The sequence below is a fragment of the Thalassophryne amazonica genome, chromosome 8 (assembly GCF_902500255.1).
Source record: "Thalassophryne amazonica chromosome 8, fThaAma1.1, whole genome shotgun sequence".
NCBI classification, from domain to species: Eukaryota; Metazoa; Chordata; class Actinopteri; order Batrachoidiformes; family Batrachoididae; genus Thalassophryne; species Thalassophryne amazonica.
The window spans coordinates 27,646,112-27,672,561 of NC_047110.1; the positions used below are offsets into that span (position 1 = coordinate 27,646,112).

Genomic DNA, 26,450 nt, shown 5'->3' on the forward strand with positions numbered 1-26,450 from the left:
CTTTATTATTCCACATAAGCGGCGCAATGTGGTCCCACAGGTACCGGCTGGTTTTTATTTTATTATTTACTCCACATAAGCGGTGCGATGTGGTTCCACACGCACCAGCTGGTTTTTATTTCTTCCACATAAGTGGCGTCATTTTCATCCAAACACCGTCCAAACTTCGCACTATGTGTGAAGGGGCCATAACATATGGAAAGAGGCATTCATCTTTTAATCAACTCAGAATCTGTCTGAAATCTATCTCGTACATTAAATTTAAAATTATTATTATTTTTTTTAAAGTATGCATTGCAACTGACTTAAGCATAACATTTGATACAATGGAATATGTGTAGGAATTGAGTTTGAAAGGTTTCAGCCAGGGGGTATGTAAACCCCATTGCCACATGTGTAAGCGCATTATTTGACAAAGATACAACAAATACATCTAACAAACAGACTACAGTCTAATAGTATAATTAATACTTGGTTGGCTTACAGTAACATCATCAATTCTATGACTCAGTGACATCAACAAATTGTCAGTTTCTTCTTTTGTTCTGATTGTTTTTGACAGCTGTCTGTTTTAATTGTGGGTTAGTGGTTTGCACTGTTGCCTCTCAGCAAGAAGGTCATTGGCTTCATTCCCACCTGAGGACCTTTCTGTGTGGAGTTTGGTTGCTCTCCCCGTGTTTGCGTGGGTTCCCTCCGGGTCTTCCAGCTTCCTCCCACATCCAAAGGCACGCATATTGGTGGATTGGATACTATGTGGCCTGCGACAGACTGCCGTCCTGTCCTGGGTGTACCCCGCCTTATGCCCTATGACTGCTGGGATAGGCTCCAGCCCCCAGCAACCCTTAATTGGAGTAAGCGGTTGAAGATGAGTTAGTGTGTGTTTCACTTGTTGATCTCATGGGGTTTCTTCTGTTAGTATGTTCTTCAGGGGGTGAAATGTAAAAATGGTTTATAATCAAGAGATTGACTTGACCCATCCTGAACCTGTCAGCCTTTCCTTGATTTGGCGTTGTGTTTTACGTCATTGTCTTTCTGCATGGTGATCCATTTGGATCCATTTACAATGGAATCTGCCAAACAAAATGGTCCTGTAGAGTTCTGAATTTGTTCCACTCCTGCCATCGTGGGTTATATCCTCAGTAATACAAAAACATGTAAGGCTAAGCCATGACTCCACCTCCACAATGTTGCACAGATGAGCTGTTATGTTTTGTGTCATATGGCCCCAGTTTTTTTGTTTGTTTGTTTGTTTTTGCAAGTTTGAGTCTGACTTTGCTCTCTGCTGTTTTACAGTAAGTTCCTTTGGCGTCTCCTTTATTTCCACTTGGGGTCGCCTCTACAGATCGGATAGGTTTGCTTTTTTTCCATTGTGGAAGGTTGCTGGTTCAAGGCCACCACTGCCCATTCTCAATGTAATGTGGAGTTGTGTTAGAAAGGACATCTGGCAGTAAACTTGTGCAAGATCAACATGCATATCCGCTTGGTCACCACTCCCTCCTCCAAACTATTGACGTGTGACTTCTGTATTTCTGTTCTTGAAGTCTTCTTTAAATGTTGGAAGGTTGAGTTCATTGGTGATGATGCTGACTTTGGTACTGGGGTTTTTACTTCACTGTTCTCAAAATATTTCTGCCATCAGTTGTTATTGTTTTCCGCTCCGTGTCTTTTGCTCAGTGTTTCAGCAATGCCTCTAATTGTTGTATTTTGCAGAATAATGAGCACTTTTGCACTTTGTAGTTGTATCTGAATAATTAAAACAGAACTGTGAATTGTACTTATGAACTGTGAGCTTTTGTTGCACTTCTGATGTGCTGACAGTCTTTAGAATGCAGAAAACATCACATGCGACACCTGCTCTCAGCCTGTGCCTGCATATTTTTCATTTTCATTGCCATTTGGGCTCAATAGCACTCAAGATTTTTACAGTGAAAATAACTTATGAATGTTCAGGAGCGCAAAAAAAATCTACCAGCTCATAGTTTAACATTTCTATGAGTGTTGTGTTTTGAAGTTAAAGTTACAGCATGGTGACTGAGTTGTGAGCACTGTTGCCTCACAGCAAGAAGGTCATGGGATTGATTCCCACCTGGGGACTTTCTGCGTGGAGTTTGCGTGTTCTCCCCCTGTTTGTGTGGCTCCCTCTGGATGCTCTGGCTTCCTCCTAGATCCAAAGATGTGCAGGTTAGGTGGACTTGAAACTTTAAAAATTTTCCGTAGGTGTGCATGCAGGTGTGACTGTGTTTGTTTGTCTGTATGTGGCCCTGCGACAGATTGGCGTCCTGTCCAGGGTGTACCTGACCTCATGCCCTATGACTGATGGGATGGGTTTGCCGTTGAGATCAGATGGGCTTGAGACCAGAAGATCCTAGCTTCAAATCCCACCCTGACTGGAAAATCACTAAGGGGCCTTGGGCAAGGTCTGTAATCCCCTAATTGCTCCTGGTGTGTAGTGAGCGCCTTGTATGGCAGCACCCTCACATCAGGGTGAATGTGAGGCATTATTTGTAAAGCGCTTTGAACATCTGATGCAGATGGAAAAGCGCTATATACAGTAAATGCAGTCCATTGACCATTTACCATTCAAGTATGGAGCTCAACAGAACAGGGGGACAAAAATGCTTAATAGCCACATGGTTCTGATCATCACAGCTTCTGATAAGAACTGTGCCTAGATGAGTTCTGACTCCAAATTAATGGATATTTGGCATTATTTTTTTGTGATTTTGCCACTGAAATGATATGATTGATTGATTGATATGAATGGAGTTCTGCACTATTATTAGGGAAAAACTGATATATCGTGTTGTTGATGGTATAACACAATCCATTTTGTGACACATTATCACACCAGGGCAATTCTACGGTAATGCAATTACAATCTGAGCTAATCTGTCATGGTTAGATGCCATATGTCCAGATTTTGCTGCTGTTGTAATTCCGTTACCATAGAATTGCCCCCCAGTGATGCTTATGACACCTGTGTATTGCCAATCACTACCTCCAACACAAGCACCTTCTGTGTTTGCAAAAACAAATGCAGCCAGCAACAATGTTTTCTGGTGGATGAAAATACAAATTGTTATGAAGTTGACTTCAATTCAGTCACAGTCTGTAAAGTGCAGGATGTGGTCTCTGGACTCTCGAATAAATATATGATTAGCAGTGGTTAACGTGTTCTCTATCATAACTCCCATTTTCCCCTGATGGTGTACTGGACACCTGCATGGACTCTCGTCAATTGTTGTTGTGTTCTGTATTGTAAACATTTTTGGAAGAATGGCCTAAACAGTGGGTCACCCTTTTGAGTCTGGTCTGCTTGAGGTTTCTTCCTCAATATTATCAGAGGGAGTTTTTCCTTACCACTGTTGCCTGTGTGCTTGTTCTAGGGGTTGGTAAGGTTAGACCGTACTTGTGTGAAGCACCTTGAGGCAGCTTTGTTGTGATTTGGTGCTATATAAACTAAATTAAATATATTGAATTATCATCATCATCATCATCATCATCATCATCATCATCATTATTATTATTATTTTATGTTTTAATAACTTATTTATTTTTGTTTGTGTTTGGTGTAATTGCAGATATGGACGTATAAAGACCAACCTGCTAATGGACTGTAACCCAGTTAAAGTCAAGGTAAGAACATAAGAGTGAAACACACACACGTGTACACACACACACTTTCCACATACTGTGTGATTTTCAGCCATCACACACAAAAGTTGTCTACAAAATCTTTTGTCAGGACTCCAGAAAGGTTCAAACGGACAGTGTTTACAGCATCAGTTTCACATGACAGTGTCATCTATCTGCTGTTACAATCCACTGGACCTCCACTAACCAACTCATAGGAAAAAGACATGACATGATGCACAAAACAAATTAGTCAATTAGATGGACAGACACCTTGAAAGCCATTCATTGGACCACATGCCTCTGATGAGTCTAACCATCTTACAGTGTCAAACAGTGGATTTTATTACAGGCTAAACTTTTTTCCTCCAACGTTTTGAGAAGAATAGGTTCATATTTCTGAATTTTAAAATTAGTTTTTAAATTTCATTGCACCTGTTTATCCAGGTCTCCCTAAAATGAATGTACTGGTTTCTGTTACAGGCAATATATGTTGTTAAAAAATGTTATCAATAAAAGCAACATACAGTATATTCTATTGCATACACAGTATATAGCCTTTAAATCTGGAATTCTTATAAAGATATGAATACATGTTTCATTCGGTGACAGCCTTCAGCATGTGGCAACACAGTATAGGATGTGTTCTATTTCATGCGGACCCCGGAACAGTGTTCTAAAAAACATATTTTTTTAAAGGTTTGAAAGTCTTTGAAACAAAGTTTCAAAGTTTGCCTTTATGAATTTGCAGTATTGATGAAACCTTTTGATGTCATCCCCATTCACTCATTCGACCCATTTTTTTTTATTATTCTGGTTTGACTTTCCTTCTGGACAAACAGTGTGTCATGGTTCTCCCTGCGGCTGTTAAATTAAGTTTTTAATTTGCATAGGACAAGTGGAGCATCCAGCACGTGGCAGACACATCTGTGGGATTATTACACAGGCTCAATATATATATATATATATATATATATATATATATATATATATATATATATATATATATATATATATATATATATATATATATATATATATATATATATATATGAGGTCTGTTAGAAAAGTATCCGACCTTTTTATTTTTTGCAATAACCTTATGGATTTGAATCACGTGTGATTGCATCAGCCAAGCTTGAACCTTTGTGCGCATGCGTGAGTTTTTTCACACCTGTCGGTTGCGTCATTCGCCTGTGGGCAGGCTTTGAGTGAGCACTGGTCCTCCCCCCTCGTCAGATTTTCATTGTGAGGAAACTGTCTGAACTGGAAAAATTTGATGCAGCACTGCATCAAATTTTTCCAGAAACTGTGAGAGACAGCCAGGTGGACACCATTCGGAAAATTCAGATGGCTTTCAGGGACGATTTTATGGGCATCACACAGATTAAGGAGTGTTACAGCCGGTTTAAAGACGGCGCACAATGGCAGAGGACACGCCGCACTCCGAGTGGTGATCGACAGGCTGAAACAACCAGATCATTTCCAAACTGATTGCTGTGTTGATTGGGGACGTCGTCTGACTACAGGTGGAAAAGGTAGAAAAGGTGGACATCAGCACTTTTCCGGCACATTCCACTGTTAAAGGAGATTTTGTCATCAAAACAGGAGCTGAGGAATTCACCATGGAGCCGCTAATGGCGCGGAACGAAAGCACCTCCGTGTTGGTCTCACAGGACATGTTGTGACATGCCCAGCTCTTCGACAATTTCTGGGATACTCGCTCGACTGAAAAGCCACCCAATGCTGTCTGAATCTTCTGAATGATGGAAGAGCTGGGCATGTCCTGTGAGACTTCCAACACAGAGGTGCTTTTTGTTCTGTGTCATTACGCGAATTCCGCACGTCTTTCATTACAAAATCTCCTGTAACAGTGTAATGTACCAAAAAAGTGCTATGTCCACCTCTCTTACCATTTCTCTGGTAGTCAGACGACGTCCCGGATCAACACAGCCTTCACTTTGGAAAGATCTGCTCGTTTCAGCCTGTCGATGGCTGCTCAAAGCGCAGCGCGCCCTCAGCCGCTGTGGGCTGTCTTTAATCCGGTTGTAATGCTCCTTAATCTGTGTGATGCCCATAAGATCTTCACCGAAAGCCACCTGAATTTCCGAATGGTTTCCACCTGGCTATCTCTCACAGTTTCTGAAAAAATTTTGATGCAGCAAAGCGGCCATCGTTCAGCCATTTTCCTGACAATAAAAATGCGCTGAGGGGGCTGGACCACTCCTCCCACAAAGCGTGCTCACAGGCGAATGATGCAACCGACAGGCGTGAAAAAACTCACGCATGCGCACGAAGGTTCAAGCTTGGCTGATGCAATCACACGTGATTCAAATCCATATGGTTTTTGCAAAAAATAAAAAAGTTGCATACTTTTCTAACAGACCTCATATATTGATTGATTGATTAATCTGGTGCATCAGTTCACCACATTTTAAATCAGTTTGTTCTGGTTTTATCCCTGTTTAAGTTAGAATTGGGAAAGATGGTAGCATTTATTGGTCTTTGAATTACTGACACAAGAGGGTGAGAATGGACAAATCCAGCTACTCATATTCATTTTTAGTGTTTCCAAAAAGAGACAGCACCATTTACTTTCACAACTTTGTTGAGCCTGTGTAGTGGATTTTTTGAATGCTTATGACTGCATCACCGCATAGTAACAAACCAAGAAACAGATGCAGTCATAAACATAAAAAATAAAATAAACAACTTGATAACGATTTTATCATATAACTTATAAATGATAAATGTTGTATGGTTTTCTGAAGGGTATAAAAAGCCATATTCATTGGTGAACAACTTGATAAGGATTTTATCATATACAGTGGTCCCTCGTTTATTGCGGGAGTTACATTCTTAAAATAACCCACGATAGGTGAAATCCGTGAAGTAGTCAGCGTTATTTTTTTACAATTATTATAAATGTTTTAAGGGTGTAAAACCCCTCGCTACACACTTTATACACTTTTCTCAAACAGGCATTAACATTTTCTCACTTTTCTCTCCTGTGTAAACACTCAAAGTTCAAACCTTAGTAGAAAAAAAATAGAATGTTTTCCTATAAATAATTATGATGGCATTTAGAACTAACAAATTTAATTTTAACGATCAACCACAAGGTTGGACACGTAAGAAATTATTAATAGTGACTCACCAGTATTTCACAGTTCCTCTGACCGCGCCTCTTCGTCGTGGCACCGCTCCGCTGTCTGGATAGGTTGATTACTCTGGTTGTATGAAAAATATTACCCGTCTGCAAAAAAGGGTGTATTGCTATTTATTCTTTAGTGTTTTATCCAGTCATATTGGCGTATCATTTATAAGTATATGATAAGTATATATATTTACCTGAAGCCACAATATGGTCATCGTGTATTGCGAAGGCATTTTGTCCAACCATCTCTCTGTCTCTCTGTCTCTCCGTCCATGTGTCTGGCTCACCTTGATCTGTTTTAAGAGGTTTAAAAAGTTGCATTCTGTTATAATCAGATCTGTTTAGTTTTTGAGTGATCCCCGTGACAGCCAATCAGAGTAGAGGTCAGTTGCTGGTCTCTTAAAAAACGCTTTGTTTTATGTGTTTATATACATTTGTCATATATTATGTAAAAGCTAGCAAGAAATACGCACTTCTAAATCTGAAAATGCTGTTTTTGAAAACTATTAATGCCTCTGAATGTATTTATAAGACATTTTATGGAGGTTAGCATGGTAACATCACATCCTGGTTTCGCTGCTTCGTTTCTGGCATATTATGTAAAAGCTAGTGAGAAATAAATGCTTCGAAAACACTGTTCTTGTAACCTGATAACACCTCTGGTGTCATTTACAAGAGATTTGTGGACGTTAGCTTGCATGCTAACTTTTGCTAGCTCAAAGATAACTTTCTATGGAGTTAAATTTGTCTCATTATTAATACATGCAAATGCACAGACGGTCATCTACAAATATTCCTTGATTTGCAGAACATGAATAAATGATGATTTGATTTGAACATGTACAAATTGTACATAAGATAATAGGATCTTAATAATTAATTAAACAAGTGCAAATTATAAAGCATGCAATGCTCATGCGGCTGAGGGTATTTTAGCAGTGCGTTATGCTTTTTTTTTTATTTTCTTGGCTGCTGCCATCAGCAGAGAACAGTGCAGTGTTATAAAAATGTGTTTTTCACTCCAGTATTCTGAGTGCAGAGCATGCTGGAAATTGTGTGATACAGAGGACTTTATTGTTACGACACAATGTGTAGGTGGTTTAAGTGTCGGTGATATTACTGCTGTCCTCACTGTACAATACAACGGCAGCGTTTTCCTGTTGATACTAAACGCCCACACTGACCACACGTCTTTTCTTAGGAACAATTCGAGGGGGCTCCAAATAATTCAGCTTCAATCTCATCAGACCAAGTAAACTTGTACCAAACTGATTTGTCCACGTGCTTTTAGCATACTACTGCACTGCCTTATGTTTTCGAAGCAAACAGTAGATTCCTGCATACTTTTCTCACAAACAATCCAGAGTTGTGCAGACTACACTTTAACTTTTATTCCAGTTGCCTTGGAGGACTTTTTAAAGTTCCCTGCTGTTTGCTCGAGCGAGTTTCTTACCAGCTCTTTCAACTTTTTCCTTGGTGTTACACTTCTTTGTTGTGCCCTTACATGTACATCAAATGTGGAACTAACAAAATATCCAAAATATTTAGAAATATTTTTACATTTTTCTCCAACTTCATGAAGATTCACCAATTTGTGTGTGAGGTCTTCTGACAACTGTTGTGCTGATCCATTTGTTTTGGTTGCTCATAGCAAAATGCATGAGAGTGTCACTGGAAATCTCCTGATTGCATACATGAAATGTAACCCTAATTTAATGGACCAGATGCCATTCATCAAGAAAGTGTTGACAGTTTTTTTTTTTTTTCAGGATCATACACCTGATTATATACCTTGAAGTTAATTGACAAGATGGCTTGTCAAGTGAGATGCCAGTTTTTGGAAGGACATAAATTTCAGCTCTTCCCTTTAGCTTTTTTCTTGTACACTCATCGATTTTTGTGGAAGTAAATATATGAAATTCAGTAAGGTATGTCTTCTGTAATATATTCCAGTTCTAAAGTAGAACTATACTAGTGAATACTAAGGTATATCTAAAATAAAAAAAAAAAAAGGAAGAGTAGAATAGAGTAGAGTAGAGCCACTTAGGTGCCTGGTTTGAGAACCAGGGATGGTAGGTTGAAAAGCTTTTTTATCCCATGGTAACTCTCCCTACCCACCCAAGCGGCTCAAGAAAATGGTCATATCATAATAATATATCATAAGAAATATCATAAGAAAATAGACATCATGTATATAGGTGATATTACAATAATAAGTGTTGGGAAAGTGTAGGTACACGGACCCACAACAGGGGGCGCAAATGAACGGACAATGGAGTAGGTCAAATAACAACACTTTACTGTTGTGAATGTGCACAACAAATACAACAGATTACAACAATAGACAAGAGTCAATTCACAAAGGTGTCGTGTGGGCAGGCTCAAAGATAGGAGACGCCTGTCCAAAGCAGAACCGGAACCACACGATTTCCTCCGCCACCAGACCCCAGGAATACTGGAGCCGCCAAGTCCCGAACTCCCAGGTGGCCACTGCCTCCGCGTGTCGGACCTGGTACTGCTGGCGAGGAACAAAAAGCAATTAAATGAGGGCGCGTTTGCACCCAGGAATCCGTACGGCAGGAAAGCTTCCTCCACCTCTCGTTGGAAAAGTAGTCCACAATACAATGCACAAAGTCACAAAAGATCACTGTCAAACAGTCAGCTGAGGTATGTTACCTTCCAGGTAGAACGATATCTCGGCAAAGAGGTGGAGATGACGTCTTGCTGATATACCGATGCTGATCCGATGAGTGGTGACAGCTGTCATAGGTGATGAGTGTCAGCTGTCACCCCGGCTGCTCCTGTGAGGCGGCAGCGCCCTCTGGTGCCTGGAGCCCGCACTCCAGGCAGGGCGCCCTCTGGCGGTGGTGGGCCAGCAGTACCTCCTCTTCAGCGGCCCACACAACAAATAAGGGTAATAAACAATATATACAAGAAAAATGGTTTATATATAATATTATAGGAGTTAGCTTCTAAAAGCTAAATATTAATATAGGCGAAGATTGTAGTATACGCATACTGAGTTTGCAGACTAGTAGTAAAATTAAATTATAGCTAGCTTATGGTTATTATATTATAGAAACAGAAGCTATGAAGTAATATGTATTGGTATCTATCTAAAATAAACCCTGCTAGCTTACTATAGGAAGACAAAATACATAATTTATATGCTATCAAATGGAAATCTCAAACTAGGTACTATATGTTGATATCTATTAAAGAACCCATAAAATGAAAAGTCATTAATGGACATACACGATGAACATACATGGACATACACAACTCCAAAGTATATGTGGACACACACACAACCTCAAGATAATCCATTGCACATATGGTTATATCAGCTATTGATGAATCGTATCAGTGATGTGTCGTTAGCTGAAAAACAGTCGCAGCTCATATCCTGAATATGTTCAAAATATGTTTGTTGACTCCAAAATTTAACTTTTTTTTGGTCTGCCCCACTGGTGCCATTTGTATGCCACTGTGTGCCACAGATGTGCATATGTTGGTGGCTAGCGTAATGAGGCTGGAGGGAAAAATCATTGATAAATTGAAGAAGGATGGCATAAAAAAGAAAGAGACTATCATCTCTGGTGCTGAAATTGGGAAAGGGCTCCCTGTGACGAGCATCATACATACAAAAACAGACATTTGGATTGTTTATTCATTTATTTATTTATTCATCCATTTTTTTTTTTATTGTGTAGTCAGAGCCATGGACTGTTTTGTGTGTAGCACTGGAGATGAGCCAAAGACAAAGTGTTTTGACAAAGTTCACAAAATATTAATATAATCCGAGGAAATTTCTATTAATCATTTTATAGAAGGTGAAAGAGACTGGATGTGGACAGTCCATGTGGTGCAAAATTGTCAGGATTTCTGGTAATAATTATGTCATCTCACCTCCATATAAAACAACATGCTTGCCCTGCATAAATATGCATTCATGGAATTATCAGTGAATCATACTGCACTCATGACAAGATTTTCATGGCAGCAAAAGAGGAAATCTTTTGTGTTTTGTCATGATGACCACACTTCACGCTCAAGAAACAGACCTATTTTAACCCAAATGCTGCTTAAAGAAATGATGCCTTTATTGACCAAGTCGTAACAATACAAAATTAAATAATTGTGTCAGTGATGTTTGGTCCTATGTTGCTTTTTTTTTTTTCTTTTTTTTTTCAAACTTAATGTGGCTATGCCTTAAAACTGCATGATGCTGCCACCACCATGCTTCACTGTAGGGATGGTGCCTGGCTTTCTCCAAACACCTGGCATTCACACCAAAGAGTTCAATCTTTGTGTCATCAGACCAGAGAATTTTGTTTCTCATGGTTTGAGAGTCCTTCAGGTGCCTTTTGGGAAACTCCAGGTGGGCTGCCGTGTTCCTTTTACTAAGGAGTAGCTTCCATCTGGCCACTCTACCACACAGGCCTGATTGGTGGATTGCTGCAGAGATGGGTGTCCTTCTGGAAGGTTCTCCTCTCTCCACAGAGGAATGCTGGAGCTCTGACCGTGACCATCTGGTTGTTCATCACCTCTCTGACTGAGATCCTTCTCCCCCGATTGCTCACTTTAGATGGGCGGTCAGCTCTAGGAAGAGTCCTGATGGATCCGAACTTCTTCCATTTACAGATGTCGGAGGCAACTGTGCTTATTGAGAACTTAAAAGCAGCAGAAATGTTTCTTTATCCTTCCCCAGATTTGTGCCTCAAGACAATCCTGTCTCGGAGGTCTACAGACAATTTCTTTGACTTAATGCTTGGTTTGTGCTTTGAGATGCACTGTCAACTGTGGGACCTTATATGTAGACAGGTCCAATCAACTGAATTTACCCCATGTGAACTCCAATTAAGATGGGGTGGTTATGGTTAGGGTGGGGGGAAGGAGTAAGATTGGGTTATGGTTAAGGTTTGGGTCGGGGTAGGAGTAGGGTTAGGAATAGTGAGTTAAAAAAAAAAACAGTCACAAAAATTTGACTCATTTCATCATGAGAGCATGAAAAAAAAAATGTGAGACTGGTCTGTGCCCCGCTGATGTGGAGATAAAGAAAAAAAATCTACACACCATAGAAAAACACCTCAATATCCAATATTTAATCACTCTTATCTAGCAGACAATACAAGTATGATCCCTCTGTGCCTCACAGACATACAGTCATGAAATGACATGAATGAAGCAGTGCGCTCTCATTATATCTTATTATGTCCAGCAGGTATATAAATAATGACTACAATCACCGGACAATGATAGATTCAATATTGGTGTATAATTAGTGAAAATCAGTGGGTTGATATAAATAATAAATAAAAGGGGACCCAATACAGAACCCTGCGGTTAAATAAAAAATAAATGCCACTCGCAGGATTCGAACCTGCAATTTACTACCACCCTTCGCTAGAGTCGTTGCCTTACAACAGTAGTGTAAAATGCCTAAACTCAATAAAGAGATAAATGTATTTTTTTAAAAAAGAGAAAAATTAGATGATGTATAGCAAGGGATGTTTTCATCATCTGTAATTACGGTGAAAAAAGCGCCGTAATAACTAACAAAACCTTAGTTATGGCGTATTTTTAGTGATACATGACTGAAAGTGGTGCATTTGTTGTACTGTTGGCTTGTCATATAGTCCTGCAGCGTGCCGATCGCAGGGCATGCATCCGACACACGTGTCCTGCCAAACAGATGTGACATTCAGATCACCTGCTGCGTGTCCACGTGATCTGACGGTCCGTTTCACCTGGGACAACCTGTCAATGTGGGCGCTGTGGGCACTGTCTGCACGCTCCAGCCCATCACAGAAGTGATATATGTTTTATGTATTTCCACGTGATGACAGCAAGCACACACGCACACGTCACGGCGGATAGTTGTAAGGTCATGTCCATCAAAACACGGTACGTGTTCTGGAGCTGTGACATACAGAACTGGAGATCTCAACAGTTGCTGTTGTTTGCAGCCAGCCACGCCCCCTGTCTGATCAGAGCACACACCAAAGTGTCATTCTCTGTTTCTGTGTTATGTGATGATTTTTTTTGTTGTTATTTTGGCATGCAGTTGTGTATGGAGTTATTATTTCTCTAACAGTCCTGCCGGTGGTCTCTATGTTTTTAATGTGACACGTCGTGTGCACTGAGCTGTCATTTGCAGCTGTCAATGGGTCTCTGGCCAGTGATCAGCTGACAGGTGCCTCACCATGCTGTGTGCGCTCTGGCTGGCCACTCCCCATCTGTACATACATATCAGAATTTCATGCAAGTGTGCTCCCCTGGGGTGCGGGGCATGCGAAAAACACACGCCACGTGTTGTGGGGGAGGGGGGGATGCAACACACGTGTGATACACATGCAGCCACGTGTTGATGGGGGAGCCGACACTCTGGCACACCACGTGTGTTGCTTGGCAACACCACAGTTGTGGGAGCACTTGGACAAATTCCACAGCCAGCTTGAAAGTGGTCGCCTGCTCACCATTTTTGTCCTAACTGTGCGAATGGCCACACATTTCCTAAGTGCTCCACGAGTGGTATTGGATGTTCATGTGTGGTGCCTGGAATTTGGCCGACACCTGCCAAGAGAGGAATTGAATGGGCTCTCACAGGGCACTCTCTGTCTTTCGGTCGAATGGTTGTAGCAACAGGTGTACGAGGCGTTAGAGGTGGCTCTGATTTTTTACGAATGGCATGCAATTCCTCCTTTTTGCGCTAGTCTGCTTCAATCATGCTATGTGTGAAGTGGCCTTTAGCATTATAAAGAGCAAGAAGAATATTAGAGAGGAAGCAAATTACTTAAGTTTAAATTAAAAATATTTTACATTTACACCACAAATCTTGTTGTTTTTCAATCTGAGCATTATTATTTAATACACACCCTCACAGCCGAAGCAATCTCTAAGCAGTCGAGCCAGTAAAGAGATTAAATGTTCTGTCAGCACAATAACACCCACACAAAAATCAGAGCTGCCTGCATCACTATATTTTCAATCTGTTGAGCAAAAAATACATATGCTGCTTAATAATTTGTAGACACATGCTTGGGTTTACAGGGTTTAAAAGTGTACATAAAATCAGCATCAAAATGCTGCTTGTTTATTCAAGTTTCAGCAGCTACTAAATGCCTGGTCTGTGAGAAAAATGCATTACATGATGAGTTTTACTCCTATACTATGAGTGGAAAATTCTGTTGAGTTTAAAATATGCATGAATTGCAACTAATTTTTCATTAGTTTTGAGTATCATGATGATTATCTGACATGGATGCACTGTGCTATTGGCCTTTGACATTTAGAGATGCTTGAGAACAGCTTGCAAAGTAATGAGGCAGTTGGTGTGTGGTGATGCTGATATATTTTCAGGAGAATGAAGTTCTAAGTCTTTAGGGTTCTTGTGATTTTTGTCTTAAAGTACAGTTTTGAGACCTGGATGCGAGCCAGAGACCTAAGACGTTAACTAGATGTTCTGGGCAATAGGCTACTTTGGATGATGCTTGGGTACCACTGGACTGATGACACTGGTATACATTTTTTTAGAAGTTGTCTGCTTTAGAAATAAAATGTGCTGTTTATTATGGATTTTGGCATGCTGAATTCAAATGTGACAATAAAAATGGCTGATTGGCAACTATTTCCAAATGTTTAAGTTTTTACATATTACGTGTACAAATTTACACTAAACAAAAATATAAATGCAACACTTGGTTTTGCTCCCATTTTCCATGAGCTGAACTCAAAGATCTAAAACATTTTCCATATACACAAAATACATATTTTTCTCAAATATTGTTCACAAAACTGTCTAAATCTTTGTTAGTGAGCATTTTTCCTTTGCCGAGATAATCCATCCCGCCTCACAGGTGTGGTATATAAAGATACTGCATGCACAACATGATTATTGCACAGCTGTGCCTTAGGCTGGCCACAATAAACCGGCATTGTCCAAATATATCTGCCCAGTTTTAACATGGAACAAGACTTGAAATTTTTGGCTGGAAATTAAGTTTTTTCTTTGAGTGAGTCAACCAAAAATAAAGTTTTCTGGAGTGTAAGGTTGCACACTCATTACCTATCAATTAAAGTGTAATTAGTTCTTAATGAGCAGGGAAGAAAATGTTTGCTGTCAAACCAAACAATTCTTAAGTACATTATGTGCCAAAAATTTGGATTATTTTTCAGGTACTAATTATTGTTGTGTCACTAATCTGTAATCTAAATCCAAATTTGAATACATTTGAATATGAATTAAACTGTCTACATTTCAACTCAAACTGAATATCAATGTTTTTAAGACTTTTTAACCTGCCCCACATGGACAAAATTCTGACTTACACATCTAAGAAAGATACTGTGTCACAAACTGTATGCACAGTATTGTCCAAGTTAAAGGCCCCTTCACACATTATGCAAAGTTTGGACGACGTTTGGACAAATACAACAAAACGGCGCAAAACAGTTCGAATTTGCGCACCACGAAACATTGCGCCAGTGGGCAGGCGTGCACGAGCTCTCGAACCAGGATCGTGCACACCTCGTGACGGTGTCTTTCGAGCAGGAACAGTGCAAGGTGCAACACATCGCGCCGCTTATGTGGAATAAATAAAAAAGAAAACCAGCCAGTACCTGTGGGGCCACATTGCGCCGCTTATGTGGAATAAATAAAAAAAGAAAGAAAAACACATATACCACCCACCGGACACGAGCCCGCACCTTCCAAAAGCTCTGATTACCAGTCAACAACTTTACTACTGAGCTACGGAGCTGTTCTTCGAAAGCTGCGGGAATCTGCCTCATATCAGAAAAGACATGGAAGTATTACAAAAACAAATTTAAAATCCCACACCATATAAAAACACGGCATTTATCAAGTGATATCAAGCAATACAAATATGATCTGTCTCTTCCTCTGTAGATGACCCATGGTCACAGACATACAGTCATGAAATGACATGAATGAGAATCAGTGTGCGCTGATGTCCACATCTACTGGTCTAGTGTGTCCAGTCAGCCGTGCACGTGTTCTGCACAACTCGCGTGTCTTGTGGACAGTCCGTTTCAACCTGGCAGGCTGTGGGCGCTCATGCGTGAACTCGTTCACTGCAGCTTGTCGCCAGGTCAGTATATGTTTTTATTTATGTCCACGTAAGTACAGCAATCAGACACATGCACCTCACAGTGGACAGTTGTTAGTCTATGTAACAACTGTTGTCTAAATACACTTTGGCTGTGATTGTGCAGGTGTGTACGAGGCAGTCTGGACACCTCTTTCCCTCCCGACTACATCCGGATTATGACCATTTTGGCCATGTCAGCCTCAGTTGACCTGGTTCCTGCATATTCTTACTATGTGTGACAGGGGTCTAAGAGTTCCAGCTGAGTGGTTAAAACAATCCCTTGGCAGTGAGCAAGGCTGTCTCTTGATCAATTCCCAGATGTGATGGAAAACGTAGAAAATCTACATCCACAGTCGATCTAGAGATGCCTGCGCATGGCTTGTTTAATGTGAGAATGTCATTGCATGTCGTCAAACACAGATCCTTAGCCTGGTCTGATGGCTGGTGAATTCCAAACATGCCCCGCTCTCCACAATTTCTCTTATACTCACTCGACTGGTAAGCCACTGAAAGCCGAGAAAGGCATGTCCCAACTTGTCCTCTGACACTCCAAAACTGAGGTGTTCTTTGTCTTGCTCCATCAGCGAATCTGTTGTGACGCGCGAAGCCTCCGCGTGGCTTTCCATGACAAAATCTCTTATTACAAGTGAAATCTGCCGGAAAATGGCTGATGTCCAGCTCTTGTGATAACCAGAGAAATTGCACACGACGGTCCCGGATCGACACAGCCATCCGTTTAGAAATGAAATGATGGTTTCTGCCTGTCGATCGCAGCTCGGAGCACGGCGCACCGTGTGCCATTGTGGGCCATCCTTAAAGCGGTAGTAACACTCCTTAATCTCTGTGAAGCCCATAAAATTTTCACCAAAAGCCATCTGAATTTTCCGAATGGTTTCCAGCTGCCTGTCTCTAACAGTTTCTGAAAAAATTCTGATGGAACAAAGCCCAAATCATTCTGCCATTTCCTCGCAATGAAAAAACGATGAGAGGGGTGGACCAGTGCTCACTCAAAGCCTGCCCACAGGCGAATGACGCAACCGACAGGCGTGAAAAAACTCACGCATGCGCACGAAGGTTCAAGTTTGGCTGACATAAAAACATATGAATCAAATCCATATATTTTTTGCATAAAATAAAAAGGTCGGATACTTTTCTCACAGACCTCGTATATACACTATAATGAGATCTGCTTTGATACTCATGAGTGAAACTTCAAATTAATCTCCATCATATCATTGTTGACATGTTTAGAAGAAGCACATGAGGCATCATTTTATGTTTGATGGGTATGGACCATACATTCGGGGTCATACTGCAGATCCTCAGATTTCCTCAGTGACGGTTTTCCAAGGTTTTGTGGTCCTTCGTGCAATGTTGTGAGCAGGTATAGAAAGAGCAGCTGAATGAATGGGTGGTGGCATCAGCAGGGAGGTGGACCAGAGAGATTAGCTGGAAAATTGACACTGACAAATCTCATACATTAAGGCTTCCTGGGAGGCAGCTATCGGTAGAAGAGGCAGCAGGTACCACATCCCATAAATGGCGCTGGGTTTCCTTAATACTCTGCTCTCAGCACATTGGAAAGCTGAACCACCATATCAGCCACAATGTGATGATAAGAAAGCCAGGTGTGCTGACAAACATTTCATTTGACTAATGTGTTTACAGTTGGAATAATGAACAGAGTGAGAAAGAAGACTAATTAATTTGAGCTGTTTTAGCTAAATAAAAAAAAAAAAAAACTTTCATTTCCCTTTAGACAGACTGTTTTCTTCTTCTTTTCTGTACTAATGAGATAAAGCCCCTTTGTTTTTATAAAAAGTATCTAGTTCTGACCTGGGTAGACTAGAGGATTGCTGCATACATGGTGCAGTGGTTGAATTTTAGCTCACCTCCTCAGGTGGGTATATGATTACTTTTTTGAGTGAGTCATTTAGTGGGGAGCATCAGACTATTACAGGTAAACCTTGTTAACTTGCAGAAGTTGGGGTCCACAAAACCAGATTACTTCCAAAACCATATTACTTCTTGAAGAAAGTGTAGATCTTAGGTTGTACCCAATGTTCCTCCAGTCCTCTTTTAAAGTTACAAAGATGAACTTGGATCTGGATCTTCTTGGCCTTGTAACCCAGGCAGTTGTAGAGTTTCACCATCTTCTTGGTGTTGATTCCTTCCTGCATTATTATGATTTCTTCATCTGGATTGTGTTTGGGATATTTTTCTACCTTCTCGGGCTGGTGCACTCCAGCAATGAGGGCTGGTTGGTGCAGGTTTCAGCTAAATCAGCATCTTCATCTTTGGTGGTCCAGGTCACAATGTGCTCCTTCATGGATGAACACTGCTGGTCCTGCATGACAGCTCCAATTTGCTGAAAGGTGGATGTCTGGAGGTCTTCCTGGGTGAACCCCACGAAGTCAGTATCATCTTCATTGTCATCTGCAAGCTGACAGGTGGATGGCTGGCTGCTGGTGGATGGAGCTGGCTGGAATAAGCTGGCTCAATGGAACATGATCTTCACTGCTGAGGGATATCCAAGGGCCTTAGTCCAACATTTCTTTCCGGAGTCCTTGCAAATGAACTTCCAGGCACCATCCACGTTATGGATGACTGCCTTCAAATCAGCTCTCACAGAAAGGTCTGCATCCCAGAGTCGACTGACACCATCTCCTTGATGAGTTTCTTTCTGTCGAGCTGTTTCAGGGTGCTGATTACTCCTTGGTGCATGGGCTGGATCTTGCTTGTGATATCTTTTGGTAGGTACATCACTTTAATCTTTCTATATCTTGAAACCAGGATCTCATCTGGGGAATGAGCGGGACAGTTGTGTAGGAGTAGAACAGCCTTCTCTTCCACTCCATGGTAGGTACTTCTTCACAGATGGCACAAATGTCTTTATGAAAATTCCTGGAAGATGGAGGTCATCATCCAGGCATTGTGGGAGTTAACATAAAGCACGGGAAGAGTGTCCAGGTTCATGTGATGGAAGCAACTTGGAGACCGCAATTTTCCAATCATCAATGGGGCCAGCTTATGGTCTCCTTCCAAGTTGGTGCACAGCAGCATGGTCAGTCAGTCCCCAGACTGCTTGGAGCCATGGTCTTGTCTTGTGGGAAATGCAGTCATAGGCAGCGCTCTGTTATACAGAGCCATCTCATCAGCATTGTAAATCTGCAATGCTAACAGATTGCCTTCTTCAACCAGGGTTTGAAGTTGAGGAAGAAAGGCCTCAGCAGCTTCAGTGTCCACAGAACAGACCTCCACAGTGATGGTCTTCTTGACAATGCAGTGTCATTTCTTCCAGCGGTGCAACCATCCTTGTGAACTTTTGAATGCTGAAGAACCTCTCATCACTTCATTGAACTGTTCAGCATTGGACTGGATGATAGGACCACAGATTTGAATACCCTCTACCCTATGGTCTTTAAACCAGTTGAAGAGGTCTTTGCCAAGAGCTCGGTTCTGCACATGGGGAACCCTTCTCCTCTTTAGCCCTTCATCACTGTTGACTTCTTAGATGAATGTCTTTAGATTGTCTTCTTCTTTCAGCTACCCACGGAAGGCTGACTCAGCCACCTCTTCTTCTTGACAAACCTTGGTTCGTGATTTACCATTACAGACCGTCTGGATGTTCCAATTTGTTTAGTTTATGGATCTGACTATGATTTTCCTCTTTAAATCCTTCCCACAACTGGACATGATGACCACTTGCACTCTTGAAAACATGCTTGCTTTAACAAACATAACTTGCTTGAAAATCTTCATAGAACTCAAAGACAACATGGACGAGACAATGTGGAGAATGAAAGAATGATCTGATGACACCCGAGGCATGTGCTCACCTCTCACACCTGAGGCAGGTGCCTGGGGCACACGCTTGCCCCTCGCAGTGAAGCCACAGGCCTGCCCCTCTCGTGTATGAATATGCAAAAAAGAGACAAAGCACTCATCCCTGATGTGCAGCAGCTGAGGAGGAAGAAGAAATAATCATCCAGAATCGTCCACACTGATGATCTCTCCCAAAAATGTCAAATCAAAATTGACATTTTTACAGTAGTCTAAATTTTCAGGGTCCACAAATTGACCATGAGTAAAGCCAAAACACGACTTATGTGAATGTGAGGTAACTGGCTTTACCTGTACTTACATATTTCAGAAATTGTGTGTGACTCCCAGTGGGTTGAAATGGTATTCAAAACACTTAATAGGCATTCCTACTTGCTGGCTATAGCGAATCTCTTGATTCCATTTTTTTTTTCTCCAACTATTCACAATTACACATTTTCTCATGCATTTCTCTGATAGCAGAATGGCAAGTTTGCCTTTGGGAAAAAGGCTCAATCTGTGTCCTGACTGCTTGACTGTGATATGTATGGGTATGGCGTGTAGCCTTATTTGGTATGTATACAGGGGGGGGATGCTTACACATGTAATTTATGCAGTTCTCTGAATGTATGAGCATTTGCTGAATCTGGTGTAGTATGTCTGTACAGGTCCACTGTACTAAAATAGGACAGGGAATTTAAGGAAAATCAAATCAAATCAATTTTATTTATACAGCGCCAAATCACAACAAACAGCTGCCCCAAGGCGCTCCACATTGTAAGGCAAGGCCATACAATAATTGCGGAAAAACCCCAATGGTTAAAACAACCCCCTGTGAGCAAGCACTTGGCGACAGTGGGAAGGAAAAACTCCCTTTTAACAGGAAGAAACCTCCAGCAGAACCAGGCTCAGGGAGGGGCAGTCTTCTGCTGGGACTGGTTGGGGCTGAGGGAGAGAACCAGGAAAAAGACATGCTGTGGAGGGGAGCAGAGATCAATCACTAATGATTAAATGCAGAGTGGTGCATACAGAGCAAAAAGAGAAAGAAACAGTGCATCATGGGAACCCCCTAGCAGTCTACGTCTATAGCAGCATAACTAAGGGATGGTTCAGGGTCACCTGATCCAGCCCTAACTATAAGCTTTAGCAAAAAGGAAAGTTTTAAGCCTAATCTTAAAAGTAGAGAGGGTGTCTGTCTCCCTGATCTGAATTGGGAGCTGGTTCCACAGGAGAGGAGCCTGAAAGCTGAAGGCTCTGCCTCCCATTCTACTCTTACAAACCCTAGGAACTACAAGTAAGCCTGCAGTCTGAGAGCGAAGCGCTCTATTGGGGTGATATGGTACTACGAGGTCCCTAAGATAAGATGGGACCTGATTATTCAAAACCTTGCCAATATGAGTGAGATATGCTCTCTCCTTCTAGTCCCTGTTAGTACTCTAGCTGCAGCATTTGGAATTAACTGAAGGCTTTTCAGGGAACTTTTAGGACAACCTGATAATAATGAATTACAATAGTCCAGCCTAGAGGAAATAAATACATGAATTAGTTTTTCAGCATCACTCTGAGACAAGACCTTTCTAATTTTAGAGATATTGCGTAAATGCAAAAAAGCAGTCCTACATATTTGTTTAATATGCGCATTGAATGACATATCCTGATCAAAAATGACTCCAAGATTTCTCACAGTATTACTAGAGGTCAGGGTAATGCCATCCAGAGTAAGGATCTGGTTAGACACCATGTTTCTAAGATTTGTGGGGCCAAGTACAATAACTTCAGTTTTATCTGAGTTTAAAAGCAGGAAATTAGAGGTCATCCATGTCTTTATGTCTGTAAGACAATCCTGCAGTTTAGCTAATTGGTGTGTCCTCTGGCTTCATGGATAGATAAAGCTGGATATCATCTGCGTAACAATGAAAATTTAAGCAATGCCGTCTAATAATACTGCCTAAGGGAAACATGTATAAAGTGAATAAAATTGGTCCTAGCAACTCCATAATTAACCTTAGTCTGTGAAGACGATTCTCCATTTACATGAACAAATTGTAATCTATTAGATAAATATGATTCAAACCACCGCAGCGCAGTGCCTTTAATACCTATGGCATGCTCTAATCTCTGTAATAAAATTTTATGGTCAACAGTATCAAAAGCAGCACTGAGGTCTAACAGAACAAGCACAGAGATGAGTCCACTGTCTGAGGCCATAAAAAGATAATTTGTAACCTTCACTAATGCTGTTTCTGTACTATGATGAATTCTAAAACCTGACTGAAACTCTTCAAATAGACCATTCCTCTGCAGATGATCAGTTAGCTGTTTTACAACCACCCTTTCAAGAATTTTTGAGAGAAAAGGAAGGTTGGAGATTGGCCTATAATTAGCTAAGATAGCTGGGTCAAGTGATGGCTTTTTAAGTAATGGTTTAACTACTGCCACCTTAAAAGCCTGTGGTACATAGCCAACTAATAAAGATAGATTGATCATATTTAAGATCGAAGCATTAATTAATGGTAGGGCTTCCTTGAGCAGCCTGGTAGGAATGGGAATGTTGATGGTTTGGAGGAAGTAACTAATGAAAATAACTCAGACAGAACAATCGGAGAGAAAGAGTCTAACCAAATACCGGCATCACTGAAAGCAGCCAAAGATAACGATACGTCTTTGGGATGGTTATGGGTAATTTTTTCTCTAATGCTTAAAATTTTACTAGCAAAGAAAGTCATGAAGTCATTACTAGTTAAAGTTAAAGGAATACTCGTGTTGGGAAAGTGTAGTGACACGGACCCACAACATGGGGCGCAAATGAACGGTCAATAGATGAGCCAAAAGGTAACAATTTAATGTTGTGAATGTGCACAACGAATATACAGACAATCTCAGAATATCATTACAGTCAATCCACAAAGGTGACGTGTGGGCAGGCTCAAGGATAGAAGACGTCTGTCCTGAGAAGAGCCGGAACCACACGATTTCCGCCGCCCCAGAACCTGGTGAATACTGGAGCCGCCAAGTCCCGAATTCCCAGGTGATCACCGTCCCCGACTGTCGGATCTGGTACTGCTGGCGAAGAACAAAGACAGTCAAGTGTGGGTGTGTGTACACCCAGTAACAACAACGGTGGGAATGCCACCTCCACCTCTCACTCAATATGGTGCAGAGTACCGCAGTGATTCCTCAGGGGAAAAGAGTGCCGTCCTGCACTCACTCAGCCTCCACAGAAAAAGGAACCGGTACTCCTGCAAACACTCACAATATACAGATATATTGCAAAAAACACAAACGGCTGAGGATATTACCTCCAATGAAGTATGATATCTCGGCAACGAGGTGGAGATGACGTCTGGTCTTTATGGAGTGAGATGATGTTGAGTAGATGGGTGACAGCTGTCAAGAGGTAATGAGCGACAGCTGTCACCCCCGGCTGTGTCCATGGCGGCAGCGCCCTCTCGTGCCTGAAGCCCGCACTTCAGGCAGGGCGCCCACTGGTGGTGGGCCAGCAGTACCTCCTCTTCCAGCGGCCCACACACAACAGGACCCCCCCCCACCCGGCTTGTTGGGGTGTCGACGGTAGAAGTCGGCCATGAGGGCCGGATCCAGGATGAAGCTCCTCTTCACCCAGGAGCGTTCTTCGGGTCCATACCCCTCCCAGTCCACCAAGTACTGGAACCCCCGGCCCATCTGACGGATGTCCAGGAGCCGGCGCACCGTCCAAGCCGGCTCCCCGTCAATGATCCGAGCAGGAGGCGGCACCGGTCCGGGAGCACAGAGGGGTGAGGTGTTGTGAGGTTTGATACGTGACATGTGGAAAACCGGATGGATCCGCAGTGAAGTCGGGAGTTGGAGCTTCACTGCGGCAGGACTGAGGACTTTGAGGATCTTGAAGGGGCCAATGTACCTGTCCTGACGTTTTGGGGAGTCCACCTGGAGGGGGATGTCCTTTGTGGAAAGCCACACCTCCTGCCCGGGCTGGTAAGCAGGGGCCGGGGATCGCCGGCGGTCTGCATGGGTCTTCGCCCTTGTCTGGGCCTTCAACAAGGCAGAACGGGCGGAGCGCCACACCCGACGGCACTTCCGCAGGTGGGCCTGGACCAGGGGGAACACCGACCTCTCCCTCCACCACGGGAAACAACAGGGGCTGATACCCCAAACACACCTCAAATGGGGAGAGGCCGGTGGCAGAAGACACCTGGCTGTTATGCGTATACTTGATCCAGGCCAGATGGTTACTCCAGGCCGTCGGGTGCGCGGATGTGACGCAGCGGAGGGTCTGTTCCAGTTCCTGGTTGGCCCGCTCTGCCTGTCCGTTCGTCTGTGGATGGTACCCGGACGAGAGGCTCACGGTGGCCCCCAGTTCCCTGCAGAAGCTCCTCCAGACGTGTGAGGAGAACTGGGGACCACGATCTGAGACGATGTCGGAGGGTATCCCATGCAGACGGACAACGTGGTGGACCAGGAGGTCTGCTGTCTCCTGGGCTGTTGGGAGCTTCGGGAGGGCCACGAAGTCCACTATCCACTATCGTGAAGATGGTGGTGTTGCCCTGGGACGGCGGGAGGCCCGTGACGAAATCCAGGCCGATGTGGGACCAGGGGCGATGAGGCACCGGCAGCGGCTGGAGGAGTCCTTGGGCCTTCTTATGTACTGCCTTGCCCCTGGCACAGGTGGTGCAGGCCTGAATATATTCCCGGACGTCGGCCTCCATAGACGCCCACCAGAAGCGCTGCCGGACAACTGTCACAGTCCTTCGCACCCCTGGATGACAGGAGAGCTTGGAACCGTGACAGAAGTCCAAGACTGCAGCTCTGGCCTCTGGTGGGACGTACAGATGGTTTTTCGGACCGGTTCCGGGGTCCGGGCTCCGTGCCAGGGCCTCCCGGACGGTCTTCTTCACGTCCCAGGTGAGGGTGGCCACGATAGTGGACTCCGGAATGATGGGCACCGGTGGATCCGACAGCACCGTTTTGACTTCGTCTTCGTGTACCCGGGACAAGGCATCCGATCTCTGGTTCTTGGTCCCGGGACGATAGGTGATCCGGAAGTCAAAACGTCCGAAGAACAGTGACCAGCGGGCTTGCCTGGGGTTCAGCCGCTTGGCAGTCCTGATATACTCCAGGTTCCGATGGTCAGTGAAAACCGTGAATGGCACAGACGATCCCTCCAGCAGGTGTCTCCACTCCTCAAGAGCCTCTTTCACCGCAAGGAGTTCTCGATTGCCGACGTCATAGTTCTGTTCAGCCGGGGTCAACCTACGTGAAAAGTAGGCACACGGATGAAGAACCTTATCGGTCTCTCCGCTCTGGGATAGCACGGCTCCTATCCCTGAGTCAGAGGCGTCCACTTCAACCACGAACTGGCGGCTAGGGTCGGGCTGCACCAAAACTGGCGCAGTAGAGAACCGTCGTTTCAACTCCTTGAACGCGGCTTCGCACTGATCCGACCAGGTGAAGGGGACTTTTGGAGAGGTCAGGGCTGTCAGGGGGCTAACTACCTGACTGTAGCCCTTAATGAACCTCCTATAGAAATTAGCAAAGCCGAGGAACTGTTGCAGCTTCCTACGGATTGTTGGTTGGGGCCAATCTCTCACCGCCACGACCTTGGCCGGATCAGGGGCGACGGAGTTAGAGGAGATGATAAACCCCAGGAAGGACAAAGACGTGCGGTGAAACTCGCACTTCTCGCCCTTCACAAACAGTCGGTTCTCTAATAACCGCTGCAGGACCTGATGTACATGCTGGACATGGGTCTCAGGATCCGGAGAAAAGATGAGAATATCGTCCAGATATACGAAGACAAATCGGTGCAGGAAGTCCCGCAAGACGTCGTTAACCAAGGCCTGGAACGTCGCGGGGGCGTTGGTGAGGCCGAACGGCATGACCAGGTACTCAAAGTGACCTAACGGGGTGTTAAATGCCGTCTTCCATTCGTCTCCCTTCCGGATCCGAACCAGGTGAAACGCATTTCTAAGATCCAGCTTAGTAAAGATTTTGGCTCCATGCAGGGGGGTGAACACGGAATCCAACAATGGCAACGGGTATCGATTGCGAACCGTAATCTCATTCAGCCCCCTGTAATCAATGCATGGATGGAGTCCGCCATCTTTCTTGCCCACAAAAAAGAAACCTGCCCCCATCGGGGAGGTGGAGTTCCGGATCAGCCCGGCGGCTAATGAGTCCCGGATGTAGGTCTCCATTGATTCGCGCTCAGGTCGTGGCCTGGAACCAAATCAATGGCACAATTGTACGGACGGTGCGGGGGAAGGGTGAGTGCCAGATCCTTGCTGAAGACATCAGCAAGATTGTGGTACTCAACCGGCACTGCCGTCAGATTGGGAGGGACTTTGACCTCCTCCTTAGCCTGTAAACCGGGAGGAACCGAGGATCCTAAACACACCCGATGGCAGGTTTCGCTCCACTGAACCACCACCCCAGATGGCCAATCAATCCGGGGATTGTGCTTCAACATCCATGGGAAACCCAAAATCACGCGGGAGGTAGAGGGAGTTATAAAAAACTCAATCTCCTCCCGATGGTTTCCAGACACCACCAGAGTTACTGGTTGTGTCTTGTGTGTGATTAAAGGGAGGAGGGTGCCATCTAGTGCCCGAACCTGCAATGACGAAGGAAGTGCCACCAGAGGGAGCCCTACCTCCCTTGCCCATCTGCTGTCTAGCAGATTCCCTTCTGACCCCGTGTCCACCAGTGCTGGGGCTTGAAGAGTTAAATCC

The 26,450-nt window shown here is 43.3% G+C and overlaps 1 protein-coding gene across 1 annotated transcript in view; it reads left to right on the top strand.

Annotated features, from left to right (window-relative positions):
• The first annotated feature begins 3,579 nt into the window (after window positions 1-3,579).
• mgat4c (mgat4 family member C) overlaps window positions 3,580-26,450 on the top strand; it is a 568,633-nt gene continuing 545,762 nt past the window's right edge. Inside the window, exon 1 of the mRNA XM_034175902.1 lies at window positions 3,580-3,636. The gene's annotated coding sequence lies outside the window, so the exon portion shown is untranslated. The remainder of the gene's footprint in view (window positions 3,637-26,450) is intronic.